Source organism: Triticum aestivum, chromosome 2B (genome assembly GCF_018294505.1).
Source record: "Triticum aestivum cultivar Chinese Spring chromosome 2B, IWGSC CS RefSeq v2.1, whole genome shotgun sequence".
Lineage (NCBI taxonomy): Eukaryota > Viridiplantae > Streptophyta > Magnoliopsida > Poales > Poaceae > Triticum > Triticum aestivum.
Window position 1 is genome coordinate 2,842,268 of NC_057798.1, and position 8,320 is coordinate 2,850,587.

Sequence of the window (8,320 nt, forward strand, 5' to 3'; positions counted from 1 at the left end):
GCCCGTCTATCCGCTCGTAGCGGCTGTGCGGTGGAGGCGACACCGGCTTGTCCTTCACGCGGGGGAGGCACTCGGGGACGCCGGCTCCTGCTTCAAGTGGTCGCCAATGTGAAGGCCCTGGTTGCATGACAGGGATGCGGACTCGTCCTTCACCTGCCGGAGTGATGATGCCGGCTCCCGCTTAATGCAGACCCGCGACTAGGACGGTGGCTCCTCCTTTACGTGTGCTGGCAATGGTGGCGCTGGACCCATATGATGGACAAAACGCTCCGTCATACTCTCCATTTGACTGATGAATTCTTCGTCCATCAGAGCCACCTCCGAGAGGAAATGGACCCGCTACTGCAGCTGGTCCTCCTTGTAGTCAGAGTAGATGGCTATCTCCTCCTTGACAGAGGAGTCCTCTACCGTGGATGCAGATGGTCCCGATGAGCAAGGGTGGCGGCACCACGATCCACCCTAATAGCATATGCGGGGTGGTTGGAGGGTCGCTTTTTGAGACGCCCTAATAGCATGTCGCCAACGCTCTAGCTACCAAGCAGCTGCATCTGCACGTACGACTACATCTCAACAAATTCGAAGGCGATTTGTTGATGACTATGTTTGAACCACCTCCGGTCCGGTGTAGTCAAGCTCAAGCATGTGATATAAATACCAGATGATCGACTGGATGCAAAATTGTCTACACCATGGATTGGTTTCAAGGACTCTCGTCTCCCTCCTTTGCTGCTGCTGCTGCTTCTTCTTGTACTACCGTCATCTCCAGTCCAAGAAAGCATGCAAGGCCGAGCCGACCGAATGGCCATTACTGGGCCATCTTTTCGGCTTCCTCGTCAACCTCTCCCGCTACCACGACTGGGCCACCATCGTCCTGGCCGGCAGGCGCTACAACTTCGCAGGTCACATGGGTCTCGCCGGCGTCCGCTTTTTCTTCACCTGCGACCCTTCCAATGTGCGCCACATCTTCACCTCTAACTTCCACAACTACCCCAAGGGCGAGGAGTATGCCGAGATCTTCGACGTCTTGGGCCACGGCATCTTCAACGCCGACGGCGAGTCCTGGCGCTCCCAGCGGGCCAAGTCCCAGCTCCTCATGGCCTCCCCCCGTTTCCGCTCCTTCTCCGCGCGCTGCGCCCGCGACAAGGTGGACAAGAGCCTCCTCCCTTTCCTCGCGCACGTCGCCGACGCCACAGGCGCACGCTGTGACCTGCACGACGTCATCCTGCGCATGACCTTCGACATCACCTGCAACCTCGTCTTCGGGGTCGACCCGGGCTGCCTGCGGATCGACCTCCCCGTTGTGCCCGTCGCGCGCGCCATGGACGACGTGCTCGAGACCATCTTCCTCCGGTACGTCTTCCCGCCCGCGTGCTGGAGGCTCATGTACCGCTATGAGCTCGGCCCCGAGAAGAAGATGGTCGTGGCTCGTAGGACCATCGACCTCTTCGCCGCCGACACCATCGCCAAACGCAGGTCCCATCACAACGTCTATAACCAATCATCCTCCGACGACGACATGCTCTCTTCCTTCATCTGCAGCAATGATGACGACGACGTGACCGACGACTTCTTGCGTGACACCGCAGTAAACCTCTTGTTCGCCGGTCGGGACACCACCGGCGCCACGCTCTCGTGGTTCTTCCACCCAGGGTTTTGAAATTCGGCCGTAAAAAATGGATTTCGGCCGAATTTCGGCCATCTCGGCCTAGGGCGAAATCTATTTTCCGCCGAAATTGGTCAAATTTGAGAAATTTTGGTCAAATTTTAATCAAATTTCAGTCAAAATTTGGTCAAATTTCGGCCGAAATTTTTAAAAACGACCGAAATTCGGCCATCTCGGCCTAGGGCGAGAAAAATCACAAAACGAAAATCAAAACGCTGCTTCCACCTCGTATGCAAGAACCCGCGCGTCGAGCACAAGATCCTAGACGAGCTGGCGCCCACCGCTGCCACCAAGAAACCGCAGCAAGACACGTTGGTGTCGTTCGACGTCAGTGAGCTGAGCAGCTTGGTGTACCTGCACGCGGCGTTGTGCGAGTGCCTCAGGCTTTACCCGCCCCTGCCGTTCCCGAACAAGGTGGCAATTGCCGGCGACGTGCTCCCGAGCGGTCACAAGTTCAAGGCCAGTGAGAAGATACTCGTCCCCTCCTACTCCATGGGGCGGATGGAGGGTGTGTGGGGCAAGGACTGCATGGAGTTCAGGCCCGAGAGGTGGCTCACCGACGACGGGAAGCTGAGGCACGAGCCGTCCTACAAGTTCTTCGCCTTCAACGCCGGTCCCAGGACCTGCCTCGGCAAGGACGTGGCCTTCACGCAGATGAAGGCTGTCGCAGCAGCCGTGCTGTGGAACTTCGCCGTTGAGGCCGTGCCGGGGCACGTCGTGGAGCCCAAGTTGTCCGTTATGCTTCACATGAAGAACGGGCTCGCTGTCACGGTCAAGAGGAGGAAGGTCGCGTGCGTGCATGCTACCTAGTAAATAAATACCCCCTCCGTGCATACAAGCATGGATGGTGTCAAAGAGGACAAATTGTTTTCTTCCGGGAGGGAGGCGTTGCTTTTGGAAAATCTTTTTTGTGGCCTGGGTGTTGTCTCGGTGGTGGTTAGAGTGTTGTCATTACGAGTTTCAATCACCTGTTTTCTTTTTCTCTCTTTTTTATTTTTTTTTGGTTGTGTGCATCCTTAATGTCTTTGTACATCTTGTTGGGATAGAGGCTGGGTGTAATTGGTATCTTCGCGATATTAATATATTCCCTTTATCTAAAAAGCATGGATGGTGTTGTTGCTTGTCCATTAGCTTTTCTTCATTTTTCTTCTAATTTTTTTTGAGTGAATTCCATTTTTTACCTTGTAGTTGTACATTTGTGACACATATTATCCTATTTGGCGAAACTTTTATCGAAATGTCAGATTTTGAAGACTTTTAACACGGTTTTACCCCAGTTTTACATTTTGTTTGTTTATGGTCGATAGGATCGGCATGTTGCGTCATTGATTTGTAAAAAAAACTGTAAGGATCGGAGGGCATCATTGGCGATCTTGTCCAAGCTTCTCTTGTCTATCTGTTCCACTCCTTGTGGCCGTCCACATGTTTTTGGATACAGGGCGTCACCTCACACCTTACATGATGGACACGCATCAAAAAACAAGGGTTCAAAGATTTCAAAAGGGGTATTCTAGACGAATTTTCACTCGAAGGGGTAATTAGTGTCACAAATGTATAAATATGGGGTAAAAAGTGGAATTCACTCTTTTTTTTTTGACTGTGTGCATCTTTGTTGTGTCGCTGTAAATTGGTGTAATTGGTCATATGGATTGGACTTACTTTGTCAATATTATGTCATCTTACTTAAAGCGTTATCTGTTTATCACAAACTTGATACTTTAAGATGTATACTGGATAGCGGTCTTGGGATGGACTACAAATAGTGGATGCAGTTGGAGTAGCGGTCTATTTGTCAAGGACGTAAGACCTATACATTGATTATGCTATGCATTGCACTCTGCCGGTTACATATATTTTTAATGCTGGTTACGTACCATCGAGGGCTTCCCAACTGGATTCTTTATGAATACTGTTCCGATAAACTTTTTTCTCATCTTGTAGTTATCAACCCACAATAAATGAAGTTCTCATTGTGTTGTTACAAAAAGAATATGAATACAGCTACTCTGTGGAGCTCATGAGAAGAAGAAAACGATCGCCTGCCACACAATTTCGAAGAGTCCCAATCAAGGACGTACCCTCCCCGATTGGTCGCAAGATGTAGACATTTAACCTGTATTTCAACTATCCATGCTTCTCCAATAGCACAACCGATCGAATGTGATTTAATGTTTAACCACCTGCGGTGTTGTCAGTACGACTTAAGCATGCTAATTAGTATCAACGATCCATGGCTGCCCGCTTCATGTACGTGTATTTTTTCGATATAGGGTCGATTAGTCCCTGCCCGAGTAAGCCTGTCCTTCTAGAGCTTGAGGTGCAGGGGTTAGCTAACCTTCCGCGGATGTGTCCGGCAGTGGCCGCGACCGGCTACTAGATTATAGCAGGCGAATATCTCGTCTTGTTCCAGACGACACTGGCGCATGGTGCATGTCGGTCGGGGGGAAGCGAGCGTGCCTACAACTCCCGCATTTGGCGACGCAGATGTGGACAAAGGCGTCACATATATATTGTTAAATGATGAAGTGCATCTTGCGAGCGTGTACTCGATCGACAGTTGGAGACCGTAATATTGTGTGGGTTGGTGATCAACATTGGCGATCCTCTTAAATTTCGAGTGACGTCGCTCTGACGACGATCGATGTTGATCTCGGAATCCTATACGCCATGCTTTCAAAGTTCTAGTGCACTATACAACCTTCGCAAAAGAAAAAGAAAAATGATAACGCAAGAAAAATGCTAACACGCCTACATACAATGAAGGAATCCGTTGCATCAATACGCCTCCCTGATTAATTAGTTGTATGTACTCCCTTTCAAGAGTCTCTAGCTAGTAGCTACTGCCTAGTCCTGGCCATGGGCAGCCTGGCCCGGACGGCCCAACCCGACACGGCCCGAAAAGGACTGACCCTGCCTGACCCGGCCTTGCCCGCAGACAGGGCCTGGGCCTAGATTTCAAGCCTGATGACCAGGCCGGGCCTATTGTTTTTGCGTTTAAGGAAGAGGCCCGGCCCGTGGCCCGAGGCCCAACAGGCTTTTAGCGTGATGAACCGGGCTCGGGCCCAATTTTTAGGCCCGCGGCCGGGCTGGTCCGGGCTTGGGCCTGATTTTTTTGCGTCGGTCTTTGGTTGGCCCGGCCCGACAGATGGCCAGGTATACTACTGCCCAACAAAACAGGAGTCCCATCACTTAAACGTATATGTCACTGTCGGTCCCAAGCACACATATATTGCTAGCTACTTCTTGTATGTCCGCGTGGTATACTTAAGGCCACCGCATATATAGCTAGCAAATATTTGTGTCTTTGTCAATTTGTCACAACAGGTGGTCCCACTAAGCACCAATGTTAGAGAGAGGGAGGGGCATCACTCATGTCCTATTCATCACGTGGAGCTCCAGTTGAAAGGTCAGAGAGGACGACATCACTCTGCTACTCGCGTGGCCTCTTGTTCAAGCCTACGCGATACAAACCACTCGAGCCGAGATCATGGTTTTGACTGAAATGAAATGTTGGTATTAACTAATCTTAGTCCACACTGAAATATTTATCGGTCGTGTCAAAATATTATGCAATTCATTTTCTTTTGTAAATATTATTTTTTAGCATTTTCATTAATATGCATGAATTTAAATATTTTAAATAAATAGTTGAATTCAAGTGAATGTTTTGGCCCCTCGGCTGAAATCACTGAAATTCATTCTTTGTTTATTTTCATTGTTGTCACTTTGGTTTGCTAGGCTTCAAACACACCAGATTTTGTGTACAATCACTACCAAAATAAACCCCTACGCCTACGGCTCAGGCCGTAGGCATAGCCCTGATTCCCGTCGGGATAGGCCTATACCGACGGCCCCCGTAGGCATAGGGCCGTCGGCATAATATATGTCGGCGTATCTCGGGATGCCGTCGGCATAGAAAAGCCGTCGGCATAGATGATTTGCCGACGGTGTCCGTACATCTATGCCGACGGCCAGGGCCGTCGGCAACATTCCACACTAACGGTGGCCGCCGTCAAGTGCTGCCCATAGAGGAGACGCCACGTGGCAGAGCTATGCCTACGGTGTAGCCGTCGGCATAGATTTGAACCTATGCCTACGGCTAGGCCGTAGGCATATCCCTGCCACGTGGCGGTGTCTACTAGCTCGGTGGGCACGGCTATGCCTACAACATGGCTGTCGGCATATATCTTAAGCTATGCCTACGGCTATTCTATAGGCATATGTTCCAGGCTATGCCGACAGCCAAACTGTAGGCATAGTTTAGATATATGCCGACGGCCTAACTGTAGGCATAGCCTCCACGTGTCGTCCTCTGGTAGCACATGGTAACCCTATGCCTACGGCTAAGCCGTAGGCATAGTTTGCGTCTAATTTTTTTCCCTTTTTTCTGTTTGCTTTCAATTCAAATTCACAGCATATATATATGATGAAATAGACATACAGAACATATATAAGTATCATCCTCACAACAAACACCATCACAACAATATAAGTATCATGACAAACATAACCATCATCGCAAACATAAGCATCTAAAGAAGCACACAAGTCATCTAAAAGATCACAAGTCATCTAAAAGACCACCAAAAGACCACCACCACCAAAAGACCACCACCACAAGTCATCTAAAAGACCACCACCACAAGTCATCTAAAAGACCACCACCACAAGTTTATGATCACCACCACTGTCACCCAAAGGCTTAAGCGCTAGGACATCCACCACCACCGCCAAGGTCATCACCGCCAAGTCCGCTGAAGCCTAGGTCATCACTTCTAGCGGCAGCGCTACCGCCAAGACCGCCGCCACCTCCGTGGATAGGAGTGACCGGGCTCCGTGACTCGGGAGTGATGCCAAGACCAGCACCACCACCAACGGTAGATCCACCAGTTCCCTGGATGTTAAAAAGACATGTTAAGGGGATATATGATTGTGTTAAATAAACAGTATGCTGTGGGTGAATAGTTTGAGATGTACTAACCGGCGAGGGTCCAGGGTTCTGTGTCAGAAACTCCTCAAAAGTAAGAAGCACTGGTTGTGGTGGAGGAGATGGTGCTGGTTGCAATTGAGGAACCCTGCCGGCCGCCATTTCCTCAAGGAAGTGTTGCAACGTGCGATCCCTCTGCTGATGGTATGCATGAAGGCTCTCGTGCCACGTCATGGTCTCCTGACGTGTGTACTCCAAGTAGGCCTACGGTATGACATGATGGAACTCACAAAACATCTCAATGCGGAAAATAAAGTGAGCAATGAAGATAAGAGGGAAAATACTTACAGAGTTCCGCTCAGCAATGAGGGACTGTGACTGCGCACTGGTCATGGACGTGCTCGTGCGCTGGCACAGGCTCGGGTTGGTAGCTCGGAGCTGTGTGTAGGAGATAGAAGGAGTGATCACAGCATCCAGAAACGGCGACCGACCGTGCTTCTTCCCCATGCTCACCACCACCCTCTCGTCCAGATCCGCCGCAATGGGGTCAGGTGTGTCAGGATGTAAACTCAGATACCCCTCAGAGTAGGCCTTCTTATACTCCGCGGTCTTGCCGTAGTACTTGGCCTCGCCAGGCTTGGGCTTCTTTCGTGTATGGGCGATCTCCCACGCCTCCATGTGTGAGAGCGGCCGCTTCAGTTTCTCCTCCTGCACCACCAAACAACCAAACATAGGTTAGTCATACATAAGAAAGTGATGGTAAAAAGAAGAAGAAAATGTTTAATGTACATAGATATACCTCAAGTGTCTTGTGAAGAAAGTGGTTTCGGTTTCCCTGAGCATGTATTCCCTCCCTGCCTCTGTTAGCCTTGTTTCTAATGCTCGTAGCCGTCCAAGCTCCATCGTTATCACACCACAGATCCACCAATGCTGCCCAGGACTCGTCTTTTCCATAACACCAATTTGGACACACCTACATAATGAAAGCATACTGACATGTCAACACGAAATGATGAAATGTACCACAAACATCGGAAATAAAAATCTTTTATACTTACCGCCAAGTACTGGTGCCTCTGCAAGGTAATGTCTATCCTCCGCGCTTCTTCCTTGGTCATCTTCACACCAAGAGCGTCGTGATAGTATGTCGAGATGGCCACCCAACGCACCTCGTACTGCATCTGGCGGGCCTTACTCTTGGCTTGGCAAAGCACGATCTGGTCGGCAATGGCCTTGTGCTCCGGAAGAACTCGATAGTATTTCTACAATCATTCATGAAATCAGAATGGAAGAAGCCATGAGTTAAATCATTCATGAAACCAGAATGGACTTGTGCTTCTGAAGAGAACTCACCCAAAAGTTAGTGATCACGGCCTTAGCATGGGTCTCATAGTCCGCGTGGGGGGCCGCTACCCAGTGGTCCCAGCACGTGGCCAAAACCAGGCGGTCTGGGTGCCTGACTGGATCCGGACAGTACAGCCCCGGCTAGTATACCTTCAGCAAGACGGTGATGAGGCCGTTGGGAATACGGGCCCCTTTAGGATATATCCAGTTGCTGCAAAACAATGAAATATTAGCATGTGACAAGCAAAATAAAGAGAAATATAAGCATGTGACAAGCAAAATAATGAAATTATTATAAAGTGGCACTTACTCTTTCCCCGTGGGCTCGATGAGCCACTTCTGCTCCTCGGTAGCAGGAATCTGCTTTGGTACCTTTGCGTTACCAC

At 49.9% G+C, this 8,320-nt stretch overlaps 1 pseudogene; it reads left to right on the plus strand.

The window, feature by feature from the left end:
* Nucleotides 1-689: 689 nt before the first annotated feature.
* LOC123039820 (noroxomaritidine synthase 2-like) lies at nt 690-2,600 on the plus strand (annotated as a pseudogene).
* Nucleotides 2,601-8,320: the final 5,720 nt, after the last annotated feature.